The sequence below is a fragment of the Pelophylax lessonae genome (assembly GCF_965119305.1).
Source record: "Pelophylax lessonae genome assembly, chromosome: 3".
In the NCBI taxonomy this organism is placed as follows: Eukaryota; Metazoa; Chordata; class Amphibia; order Anura; family Ranidae; genus Pelophylax; species Pelophylax lessonae.
In genome coordinates this window covers 520,170,249-520,184,075 of record NC_138770.1, presented here as the reverse complement: position 1 = coordinate 520,184,075, position 13,827 = coordinate 520,170,249, and the positions used below count along the sequence as shown (strand labels likewise).

The 13,827-nt window shown below is 43.6% G+C and overlaps 1 protein-coding gene across 3 annotated transcripts in view; it reads right to left on the bottom strand.

Moving 5' to 3' along the window:
* The window catches only part of STXBP5 (syntaxin binding protein 5), a 925,152-nt gene that overhangs the window by 402,454 nt on the left and 508,871 nt on the right, over positions 1–13,827 (bottom strand). The window lies entirely within an intron of this gene.

The following is a 13,827-nucleotide window of genomic DNA, read 5'->3' as shown; positions in this document are numbered from 1 at the left end:
CGTCCCTGACAGGCTACCTCCACCCGGGATACCAAAGACTCCAAAACTGCTGATAATGCATCAATAACCAGTGGGGTACTGGAGGGTCCTGCGTCCAACCTCGAGGGGATCAGGTGGGGATACATGTGTGGCAGGGTCCATGATTATACAAGACACTTGCCAGCGAAAAAAAAATAATTGCAAAGAAAAAAACTTTTTTTTTTTGTAATCCCCCAGCGCAACAGCGCCCCTCAGTGTTACCTGCTTTGGACCCCACAGAGAGAGAGAGAGAGAGGCCCCAAGGCTCACCACCTGATGCACAGAAGTTTCTATCAACCTGCCTCAGCACTGTCTTCTTACAGACAGGAAGTCTTTTGGCACTTTTCCCGGGTAAATGAGGCGGCTCCGCCCCTTTACACGCCTTCCGGCGCCTCCCATGCTTCTCCATGAGGTAACTGGTCACTTCCAAAATGGCCGCCCCCACGCTGGAGACACGAGGCTATGCCAAAATGGCGGCCCCGCGGGGAAATGGCGGCGGCCTGTGGAAGATGGCAGCGGCCTGCAGAAGCGCTATCGGCCTGTGCGGCCTGCGGGGAGCTGTGGGAGGATGGCGGCCTGTGGGAGGATAGCGGTCTGCGGGAGGATGGCGGCCTGCGGATGGCGGTAGTCCAGGCACAGGCATCGGCCTGTATTGCAACCTTATCAGGTAGGATGCTATCACCCTTATACATGGCCATCATCACAGTAATGCCACTGACTTCAGTCATGGTCCCTTAACAGTGCCCACTTATACAGTGACTTTAGATAGTCAGCTCCCAAACCAAGCCTCCTGTTTTTTTTTTTTTTTTTCACACAATCACACTCTATTGGGGGATCTGTGACCTGTTACAGGATAGAGAGGGGACCCAGAAACCTGAGCGTCCGACCATCCTAAGGAGGGGCCCGCGTCCACCAACCAACCCAACAGGGGGTAAAAGGGGGAACATTCTACTCACCATACCGGAACCAGGCGGGCACCAACTCCTGACAGAACCCCTCTCCACCGAGGTGGGGGGGCTGTCGACCAATACGGACGCCGTGACTCAGTTTCCAACTGGTCGTTGGGGTCCAGGCGAGACGTTTAACTCGCAGGGTCAGTCCCCGTCCGTCAGTGGGTCAGTGGGACTATGTCGCGGCCGACCCAGCGCGGAGCTAGAGCCTGCACGCGCTCGCAGGCTGACTGGGGTGACCACTGGATCTCAACATCCAGCCCGTCGCCCAGTTTCAGTGTACTTGCTTGAAGATCTCACAGGAACACTGGAGAAAAAAAGCTGCCTAATAAAAAAGTTTTCTAAAAAATCTTGCCAGGACCAAGATCCCAGCAAGGAACTTAGGTCCTTACTCCTAACTAGACAGAAAAAAACTGACTTCCTGTAGCAGAGAGAGAGAGAGGATATACCCTCTGGGACTGCCCCTAAGGTGTGGCCAGAACGTTTTCCTTCTGTCTAGTGTCCTACTCCTGTAGAGGGCAGTATAATCCAATGTGTTATTAATCAAGAGGACTGCGTCTGTCAATGAGCGACAGAGAAATATAGGCTATGACATGTCATGAGATTTTATAGGGGGGGGGGGGGGGTTACGAAAACTGGTGCAAGTCTTGTGCAGGCTGTGCATAGTAACCAGCTTCTAACTTCAGCTTGTTCAATGAAGCTTTGACAATAAAAAAAAAAGAAGTTGAAAGTACAGCTGCACCAGATTCTGTGTGCACCAGTTTTAGTACATCTCCCCATGTGTGTCCAAAGTTTGCGCGCGGGAAGCTAGGGGGCGAGCGCGCGCCGGCGGTGACGCACTCCCACCCCCACTCGGCAGAGGGGAAGCCGATGCACGGGTCAGGCAGCTCCGATTGCCGCCTGACACCCACAATCGCTCCCTGCTGAGAGAGAAGGACGACGGGCAGTTGTTGAAAACACAGCTGACCGTTCTCCCTGAAATGATCACAGCGCCCGTGTGATCCTTCTATATAGGATCACATTTCTATGGCTATTTCACAACCCATGCCTTCCCCCCCCCCCACAGTTCGAATCACTCCCCTAGGCTCACATTTAACCCCTTGATCATCCACAGGGTTAACCCCTTCCCTGCCAGTGTCATTATTACAACAGTGCATATTTTTAGCACTGATTACTGTAGTAATGTCACTGGTCCCCCAAAAAGCGTCAACAATGTCAGTTAGGGGTCTGAACTGCCTGCCGCAATGTCGCAAAAAAAAAAAAAAAAAAAAAAGACAATCTTTCCTGTAGTTAGTAGACGCAATAACTTTTGCGCAAACCAATCAAAATACGCTTCTTGCAAAAAAAAAAAACGCACAGGTGATCAAATACCACCAAAAGTATGCTCTATTTGCGGGGGGAAAAAGGACATTCATTTTTTTTGGGTACAGCATCGCACAACCACGCAGTTGTCTGGTAAAGTAACGCAGTGCCGAATCGCAAAGTAGCAAGAAAAGTAGTGGAACAGCACTCAGGTAAATGAAAGCAATGAAATCTCTTTATTCTTCAAAATCATGAAGAATCGCAAAGTAGGGCTTGGTCAAGAAGGGGGCAAATCCTTCCGGCCTTAAAGTGGTTAGGTGCCATCCGGGACATCTCTACTTCACACAAGTGGAGAAAGTGCTATGCAAAAAGATGGTAACCCCCCCCCAAAAAAAAAATAAATAAATAAATTAGAACTAGCCTTTGCAGCAGTAAGGTGGAGAAATGGAATTTGCAGTTATTCCAACCACAGTAGGGAGTTTTATTTCTGACCATTTCTTCGGCTAAGACTGGCATAGAGATGGCACAATCATTTAAATCTTATATGGGCTTATCACCATCTGATATACGCATGACACCATTCATAGGTCAACTCCATTCAGCGGCTTCTCACCTTGTGACTTGCAACAAAGTTGTAACGTAACAATAAATATTGGGTAGAGGAAGAACTGCAGCAGACCAATAACATTCTCACATTCCTTCTCTTGGAACTTGCCTGCTTGGTAACAGTTTGGCACAGAGCAGCCCTGACCCTCCTCTTCTAGGCTCCCCCACTATTGCGTCCGCTGTGCCACAATTCGGAAGATGCTTTCACACCTGGAGGCTCCATGCGTTCGTAGCCAGACAGCTCAGCTTGGCCCCGCCCCAACACAGGATTTGACTGACAGCAGCAGGAGCCTGCTATCAATCTGCCCAGTAAGGAATGAGTTGCTCCTCTCGGGCACAGCGCTGGATTGGATCAAGATCGGACTCCGGTAAGTATAGGGGGGGGGGGCGCTGTACACAGAAGGTTTTTTTTTTTTTTTTTTTTAAACAGCTTTAAGAGGCATTTGACCTGGGCACATATAACTGTAGTGGTTACTTGTTTCTCTCCAAAGCCCAAAGTCATGTGTCTTTCTGCTGCTCTGTTCCTCTTTTATGAGCATAACTTCTGACAAGTTCTCTGACACAGGAGCTAAAAGCAGGTGGAAATTTGTGTTGAGTGGGTGCATAGAAATAGATTAGCAGAGAGCGGGTCTATTCACAGCACTGCATGTTTCTTCCTTTCTCTGCCTATGTGGAAGGGGTGTGTGTGCCTTTCCTCCAATCAGCTGTCACACAGTGTATGCCAAGACTCCACAACCAGTGCTGAACAGAAATAAAAAATTTATTTCTAACATGATGTTCGCTTTCTAAATTGTGTAGAAAGCTGAAGACAGTAGATATACAAATAAAACTTATAAAGGGAGATTTGTTTAATCTCTGTATATCATCGGAGGATGTTCACTTCACTGGGTATATGTGAGGGTTTACATCCCATTAATGCAGAAAATGCATTAATGTAACATAAAACCTTCTGCCTTTAGAAACACTTTAAAGTGTAGTAGTACTGGGGTGATGCCTGCAGCTAGAGGCTTCACCCTGGTAGTTTTTTTTTTTTTTCTTAGAACTGGCGATCGGCTTTCTAGTGATAAATATGGCCCAGCAGCCGTTCGGCGGTTATCACAAGGTGTGGCCGCTCTGCCCGAATCTCCTGTCCAAGCCAAGATATGGCTTAGATCGGGTCTCCGATGCAGTAATCCGGAAGGGAGGTCACTTCGGGGTTAATCGGCTGCCAATGGCGCAGATTTAAAAAAATTACAGTATTCAAAAAAACACAGATTTTGGCGTTTTGAATACTTTTAAGTGCAAAAGGAGAGATTTGGGGACTTTTAGACCCCAGATCCCTCCATAAAGAGTTTCTTGTCACTGCCTATTACTGTCACAAGGGAAGTTTACATTCCTTGTGACAGCAATACAGTCAATAAGAATTTTTTTTTTCTAAAGAAACAGTGAAAAAAATAAAATAAATGGGAAAAAAATTAAAGTGCCTACCAAAGAATACGCAAGTCATGCCCACAAATGTAGAGACATGTGAGGTATCACCGCGATTTCAGAGCAAGAGCAATAATTCTAGCAAAAGACCACCTCTAACTCTAAACTGGTAACCGTTAAAATTTTTAAAAGTGTCGCTTATGGAGATTTTGAAGTCTTGATTGAGTGTGCACAATTATAAACCATAACATATTAGGTATCGAGTTACTCAGCGTGACATCTTTCACAATATATAGAAAAAAATGGGCTAACTTTACCGTTTAATTTTTTTAAATTCAGTGAAGTGTAATTTACCAAAAAAAAAAAAAAAAATGACGGGACATAAAATATTGCAACAATCGCCATTTCATTCTTCAGAGTCTTTGCTAAAGAAATATACATAATTGGGGGTTTTCTAGCAAAAAAAAAAAATTAAAAATATGATTTTAATATGCAGGGAACAAGTGTCAGAAATAGGCTTGGTCCATAAGTGGTTAATGTTTACATAACTAAACCTACAAAAATGGCCAGCCTGAAGTGATCTAGTAGGACTTAATTTTCTGACTAAAGTTCCACTTTAAGTAAACCAAAGAAACTCAAATTAGAACATTTTTAAAGCATGATTAAAACCCAAGTCATATCAGCAGTCCAATAATTGATGCCAAATTTTTTCATAAACCTTTTAGAATCGGTACCTTGATAATGGTAACAAAGATCAGGGTCTATTACTAATTGCAAGAGCAGCTGTTCTCCACATGGTTGCTATATAAACATGTTTTTGCAGTTAAATCTATACAATTTAGCAGCTTACGATTAAGAATTTTTCAACCCTGAATACTTGTTCCCTAGTAGGAACAAGGGGTTCTTTTAAATATTTGTGGTTAAAGAATATTGAGAGTCATAAAAGCCTCTAAAACAACAGAAGGGTCGATGAGTCATATTTGTGAATACGCTCAGAAACCACATATGTCCAATGTAATGGTCAAAATGAAGGTACCAACTTGATGTTTGCTCTTGCCAAGATTAGCACAACACTGAAGCCTAACGTCTAGGGTTAAATTAAGTCTCTCACTCTGGAAAACATGAACCATTAGTTAAGGGTTTCATACAGTTGGAAACCCAGAAACATCATTGAAAAACTGATACTCAAACATTCGTAGCCTGGAAAGCTTTAATAAATAAGGCCCTTCTCCCTATAGAAGGCCACATATGCGAATAGGAGGGTATCTCATAAATATGGGGTGGGTGTGGATGGGTGGTTTCCCGCTTACAGTGTCAGATTGGGTTGCAAGCTTTTCTGTGCATATTTTGTTAAGCTAGGTATTGCCTTATTGTCTCCCACAGGAGAGCTTTGAACTCAAGAGTTTGTTATTTCCATCTCTGAGCAATACTGATATATATTGTATGTGCTATTTTAGAGAGGTCCTTTTCTCCTGATGTCATTGCGGGACACTTGCTGCATTAACCACAGGCACTGTTCTTTGTTTTGTCCCAGAATCTGTCCCCCCAGACCAGATCAAACAAGCATTACAAAACATCTTTAACAGCTTATTAGAAAAACCAGAGGATGTGTCCATTGAATTTGTAAGAGCCCATAGAGCTCTAAGACCCAAGGGACCTGACACCTCCCCTCCAAGGGACATTGTATGTTGCCTGCACAATTTTACTATGAAGGAATATATTTTGGCCAAAGCCAGGATGAATGATCTAATTTTATTCAATGATGATCCTATCATCCTCTGCCAGGATTTATCTCATATTACTCCAAGAAATAGAAGAGCACTGTGCCCCCTGCTGGAAGTCATAAAAAACAAAGGCCACACTTACAGATGGAAATTCCCCTTCGCCTTCAGTGTCACTCACAATGGCAAACCCGATCTGCTTCGCACCCCAGGGGATTTAACATCTTACAAATACAGCAAGTCGAGGTACCGGAATGATATCTAGAATTCCGAAATATGGAATTACCTGGCAGTCCTCCACCAACTCCACAGTCTAAGCCCACTAACCAAAAATCAAAGCTGCAAAGGCATTTAACTGGCAGGCCAGGACGTCTATCTTTCCATTCCAAATCACCCAAGAACCCAGGACCGAGGGACACCTTTCGACTTATTAAAGACAAACACTGTACTCCACATATAAATAATGCAAAAAGTCCTTGAGATGTCATCAAAAGGTGCTCGTGCTTGAGTTGGACTTAAAGTGAATCCAAGGTGCCAATTGGTGCTCCCCTCCTGGGCCCCCACTCACTGACAAATGATGTAAGCCATATGTAGTGCTTCTCCAGCACTTAGGATGTTAACTGCTCTCCTCAGGATTTACACAAAGCTCGGCACTGAGCTAAGGCCAGCAGCTGTGCTTCCTTTAGTGCAGTAAGAGGTGACAACGATACTCCTTTTCCCTCAGTTATTTGCTCTCAACTGGATGTATTATAGGAATAAAAGAGGTTCCCATAGAGTAACATTGTATATTTTATTTGAAGAATTATTAAAACAATTACTCTTACAGTGTAGAACGCAACAACAAGCTGTATAGTTATGGTGGACGCCGCCACCGCGTGTGTTTCAACCACCGGAAATCACGTGACATTACGATCTCCTGCCTGATGAGTTTTGTCCCTCCCACTGGGCGTCTTCAGAAGCTGGCGATGGATGTGATAGGCTAATTTTTAGGACGTAAGCTCCTCCCTCTACACCCGACTCAACCTATTACTCCTAAAGGGTGTCTTCCCGTTTACCAGTCAACATCACTTCCTGTTACCAAATGGAAGTATACATACAATCTTGCCCATTTCCCGTTACCAACCAGAAGTGTAAATACGCCATCTTGGTATATCCCGCTACCTGCAATATAATTATAGGAGTACTGCACTTCATCTTTTATTGATTATCTTACTGATGTATTGCACTTAACGATGTTGGCATATTAACTATTTTTATAACTCAACAAGATCTGGGAGATATCAGAGGGGCAAAAATAGGGAACCAATCAATATCAGATCACTCCTCTACATCCATGACATTGACCACAGCTACATCTCAAACACAGAAAGCTTTTAATTGGCATTTAAATCCTTCTTTACTTACAGACCCTGTAATCCATGAACATATTGCGGATGAGATTTCACACTTTCTCAACTAACTCCACAGACAACCTAGCTCCAACAACACTTTGGGAAGCTCACAAATGTACATTAAGAGGTGAATTTTTAAAATAAGGCGCAAGACTTAAGTGAGAGGGGAAGCAGAAATCACACAATTAGTCGAAAAAATTGCATCCCTAGAAATGCAACACAAACGCTTATTAACTGCTAGAACAAAGAGCTCTTGGAAACCTGTAAAGCTCTTCAATCCTAGAGCCCAAAGCTAAACAAATACTATTCCTACGTAAAGGTATCTACTATGAACATGGAGACACCAGGTGGGATTTATGCCTGGATGGGAGGCAATGGATAATGTGATTAAAGTGATTGTTACCCCAAAATAAAAAAAAAATAATTATGCCCCGTCCCTTTAAGGTACAGGCTGTAGCATAGTGCTTTTGCTTTTTCAATTGCCCTTTTATATTTTCTACAATAACTGGTTGATCCTGCCTGGTCCTGACTTCCCCTCTGAGAGCTGACCACATTTATTTTGGATGCTGAGCTAGGAAAGTGTGGTCTGAATATGTGCCTTCGTCATTGCAGCTCTCCTCTGCATTTCTCCATCTCCTCCTTCCTCCCCCCTCCATGTCAGTTCCTAGTCAGCTTGGGGAATACGATCTCCTCCACTGCATGCCCGGCTCGTCTCCACTGCCTTCATTCACTATAATGTGTACCTAAAGCTTACCTCCCCCTTCTCGTAGTAAAAGCGGCATTGTCTCACACAGTAATATGGAGGGAGAGCGATACTAGCAGCTCAGTCTTGTATGCTTTCACAAGCTAATCATTTTTAACATTTTCAAACACTATATTTAGACATACAGCTTCTCTTACATTTCTATATACAAAATGACTGACTGCATGCAGATAATTTGGTTATAAACTTTATTTTTCATATACAAGGTCATGAAATTAGTGATGCCATGCCATACTGATCCTTTCCTGCCTTCCACGTGTCATACTGATCGTTACGGCCTTCCACGTGTCATACTAATCCTTCCTGTCTTCCATTTGCCATAGAGATTCTTCCATGTGTCATAGTGATCCTTCCTGACTTCCATGTGTCACTGATCCTTCCTGACTTCCATGTGTCACTGATCCTTCCTGACTTCCATGTGTCATACTGATCCTTCCTGTCTTCCATGTGCCATAGTGATTCTTCCTTTCTTCCTTGTGTCATACTGAATCTTCCTGCCTTGCCTTCCATGTGCCATAGTGATCCTTCCTGCCTTGCCTTCCACATACCATAGTGATCCTTCCTGACTTCCATGTGTCAGTAATCTTTCCTTCCTCCCATGAACAATGCATGAATGCATGTTTGTATGAATGTATGCATATGTGTTTGTATAAGTGCATTTGTGTGTATATGCATGCATGCATATATATGTTTACATGTGTGTATATGCATGTGTATAAGCATGTATGCATTTATGTGCGTGTGTGTGCGCATATGTGTATGTCCATGCATGTATTTTTATGTGTATTTATGTGTGCATGTGAATGCATGTATATATGCTTATGTGAATGCGTCATGTATGCATATATATATGAAAGAGAAAGCTTAAACACCCACGGAAACCTATAATAAGCTGACCCAAGCGCTAAATGAGGAAAAATCACAATAATATGCATACATATATTTGTGTATTAACCACTTGCCGACCGCTCACATTGGTGCTACTGCGGCAAAGTGGTTCGATTCCGTCCAGCGACGTAGACCTACGTCGCAGGACTCCTCCCCTTGTGGGCAGCGCGCGCGCGCCACCGGAGGCTCGCTCCCGCTGTATTCAGTTACAGCAGGAGTCGGGCCAGGGGAGGAGGGGCGGTGATCACCGCTGCTCTTCCCCGATCGTCGGGGATCGAGTGTGGAGATCCGCCGGCTTGTGTAAACAAAGCGGGCGGATCTCCTAAGTGACAGGCAGGGTCAGATTGCAGGATTCAGCATAGCTGAACCTGCGATCTGTCCCTGTGTCACACAGTCCCCTCCCCACACACACACGTCAGTAAGTACCAGGCATACATTAACCCCTTGATCACCAATAAAAATTAACCCCTTCCCTGCCAGTGTCATTTTTACAGTAACAGTGCATATTTATAGCACTGATTACTGTAGTAATGTCACTGGTACCCCCAAAAGTGTCAAAAATATCAGTCAAGGGTCCGATCTGTCTGCCGCAATGTCGCAGTACCACAAAAAAAAAAAAAAAAATAAATCGCAGATCGCCGCCATTACTAGTTAAAAAAAAAAAAAAAAAAACAATAAAATGACATAAATTTCCCGTAGTTAGTAGCTGCGATAACTTTTGGGCAAACCAATCAAAATACGCTTATTGCGATTTTTTTTACCAAAAATATGTAGCAGAAAACAAATTGGCAAAAAAAGTTTAAAAATTTTGATTTTTACATTTTTTTTTCGGGGAAGAAAAATATTGTTATTTTTTCAAAATTGTCACTCTTTTTTTGTATATAGCGCAAAAAGTAAAAATCGCACAGGTGATCAAATACCACCAAAAGAAAGCTCTATTTGTGGGAAAAAAATGACATAATTAATTTGGGTACAGCATCGCACGACCGCGCAATTGTCCGTTAAAGTAACGCAGTGCTGAATCACAAAATATGGCCTGGTCAGGAAGGGGGTAAAATCTTCCGGTCTTAAAGCGGTTAAAAATACGCTCATTGACAATTTTTTTGTCAAAGACATGTAGCTAAATACATTTTGGCCTAAATGTATGACAAAAATGTAATATATTGGATATTTTTTAACTGTCAAAGTAGAAAAATAGTTATTTTTTTTAAATTTTCGCATTTTTTTATTAATATCGCAAAAAATAAAAAGCGCAGAGGTGATCAAATACCACCAAAAGAAAGCTCTGTTTGTGGGGAAAAAAAGGACGTAAATTTAGTTTGGGTACGGCGTTGCAATTGTCAGTTAAATTCGCTCAGTGCCGAATCTCAAAAAGTGGCCTGGACGTAAGAGAGCAAAATTCTCCAGCGGTAAAGTGGTTAATGCACGTTTGTATTTGTATGTGTGTATGCATTTATATGCATGTGCGCGTGTATATCCATGCCTGTATGTATGTATGCGTGCATACATGTCCATGTGTGTATGTGTATGTCTATGTGTGTGCATGTATACAGGCATTTGTGTGTGTATGCGTGTACGTATGTGTATATAGGTGTACATTTGAGTGTGTGTGTAAATATATATTTATGTGTGAAATGACCGGTTGAAAATAGGTAGGGGCTTCAAGTAGTGGCTGCTAGTTACATAGTGAAGGTGCCTGGTCATTGAGGGGAGTTCATACTCCTGCTCAGCTCCCTCCCACCAGCTGTGGGGTTATATCTGCATGTTGTCTTCCACTGGCTCGGTTGATAATGATGAATGTGAAAGCACCATCCCCCCCCCCTCCCCCTCCCATTAGAAGAGATAAGCAGGAAGTGTCGGCTCTATAATGATTTCCGACAGTCACTCTGCTCTCTACTGCCTGTGAAATGCTGCATCAACAATGCCTCAAATGCTACTTGGCATTGATGCAAGCTGGATCTTGAGTGCAGAATCTACTCCTATATTGGCACACTGCCAATCAGAGACAAGGTCAAAGTTTATGCAGTCCGGCGACCGCCTGATGTTTGATAGAAAGAACCTATCTGCAGGGAAGGACCGAAAACTCGATCTTGTATCCCGAGCGAAGCAGCTCGTGAACCCACCTATCTGGAATCTCAGACAACTAAGGTTCCTGGAACCACTCAGACGTCCCCTCACCCCCAGCTACGGGTGAGGGTGTCCCTTCATGAAGAGATGGATTGTGTCGCCGAACCAAGTGAACTGGTCTTGGGCTTGCCTGACCACAGTGCTTGAAACAGCATAATCTGCTCCACAGTCAGGCACCTTGTCAGTTAGGCCATATGAGCTAGATTGACCACCTGGGGTTTAATAGTCCCCTTATACTGTGCAGGTAAAGTTTTATCCTGGGACTCCATTGCTCAAATAAAAAATTTGTGGAATGCCCCTTTAAGACCGCAAAAAAACACTGTCCCACCGCTATTACTGTGGATACACAATCCCTGATTATTATGCAATATTAGCAGAGCAGGAGAGGGAAAAACCTACAGGGAAACCCAGGAACGTTACCAGACCATAGAGAAGCATCCAGCCTGATCAGCGTAACTAACAGGAAAAGAAGAAGCTCTGCCTCTATCTTTACAAGCCATGCCACATGCCTGTCCATCCCACAGGCCTCAAGAAAATAGCCGCTCATACATTCTCAATATGGGAAGTATAGAAAATGGCTGCCCATGCAAACTAATGGGAACACAGAGATCATGAACCACAGAAAAATGGCGGCTCCCACAGCCTGCCATGTGGTCTCCAGGACCCCCCCAAAGGGGTCCGAGAACAATAGGCATCTAAAGGTCCCTAGCCAGGGACCCACCCAGGACAATCCATCCCCCTCAAATATGCACCATTACAGCCGCATTATTACCTACCCCCCCCCTAAGGTAAAACCTGCTAGGGGTAGGGGAATGCCAAGGGGTACACCAGATTAGTCCTCCAGGGTGCCAGGGAACCGAGGGAGCCCCTAAGGTCCAACCATCCCAGGGAGGGGCCCACGTCCTCCCCACGACCGCCAAAGGTGTTTGGGGGGACAATTTTACTCACCATACCACAGTACCAGGTGGGCGCCACTACAAAACAGATCACCTCCCACCCAGGATAGGGTGCTGTAAGCCAAGGGGAAGGTGCAACTTAGGGCATTCCAGGTCGATGCATCCCAGCGAGATTGTCCACACCCAGGCTCATCCCCATCCATCGGGGCACTGTCGTTGTGAGGCCTAGTTTTGGACTAACCTGCTCACGCTCTCTGGCCAGGCTGCAAGACCTTAAGGATCTATATTATCCAGAGCAAAACTGCAGCCGTCTGTTGCTTGTAGTTCCTCTGGATCTTGGTCCTCAGGAACTAACTAGTTAAATAAAAAAAATCATAAACTTTACAGCTAAGACCAAAGTCCAAGCAGGGAGCTAGGTCCTATTCCTAACACTAGGCAGAACAAAACTGTTTGATGATAGCAGAGTCTGAGGGGTTATGTTTGCAGTAACAGCCCCCATAGGCGGTTACGTTTTTTTCCTGCCTAGTGCTTATTCGTGGAAGGAGGAGCATAACCCTATGAGTCATGAAGATAGGGAGCTGCGTCTGTTGCTGAACAATAGAGAGACTATAGTCTGTAATTTCCTTTCTTCTAAGGTATCAAGGTAACAAATGTATCCACTTTGTCATCCAGATCTGCTGTCAATTGCCATATTTCTGGATTTCCCTACATATATCCACAAGGACTGATGCTAGTTCTCAGGGTTTTTTTTTTTTTTATTGGTTTTTGGGTTTTTTTGTGTGTTTCGGAGACCAAAAGGTTGTCAGTGGACATCTGATAACTAGGAGACCCATCAAAATTTGAAAAGACCAAGAGTTTAGCTGAGCCCACCAAAGTAGGCAGAGAATGACATCATAGGTTTACAATTCCTAAAGCAAGCCTGACACTAAAAAGTCCCCCCCCCCCCCCCCCCCCCCACGGTACTCAAATCACATTTTTACTTCTTTCTGGTAATTTCCACAATAGTTGCAGATAGGTGTCTGTTTATTGACGACCGTAAGCTAAATATGTACACTGGATACTAGGGATTTTGGGGGAAAAAAAAAAATCTATCCTGCTGTAGATCATGTGTATATTAGTCTATATTGGTTATCAATAGATTAAATTGTTTAAATAACATTAATACAATATTTTATACAATATAATATTATTAATTATATTCTACAATATAGTATACATTATACAATATAGTATACATTATAATATACAATATACTATAGTATAGATAATATATAATGTATGAGAGAGAGAGAGAGAGAGAGACAGAGACAGACACATGCACACAATCGGAAATGTGCAAATGTTTTGCAATTCATCCCAAGTGTCTTAATGTAAGGGCTCTTTCATACGGCCGCTCCGTGTGAAAGCTCCGCTGCGGGACTTTTTTTTTTTTCTTTTCACGGAGCGGATGACATTTGTGTCATCTGTTCCATAAGTCCGCATATCATCCCATCCGTTTGCGGATGATATGCTGACATAATGTAAGTCTATGGGCATTGCGGATGTCAGCGGGTGACACCGCTGACATCCGATTTTCCTTCCTTTCTGTTTTTTGAACAGATGAAAAAATAGGGTTCTGTTCCGTTCCAAAAAACGGAACAGAACTGAAAGGAAGAAAATCGGATGTCAGCGGATGGTATTCCGCTGACATCCACAATGATTGCGGACATAGACTTACATTATGTCCGCAAATCCGCAAAAAAATAGGATGATTTGCGG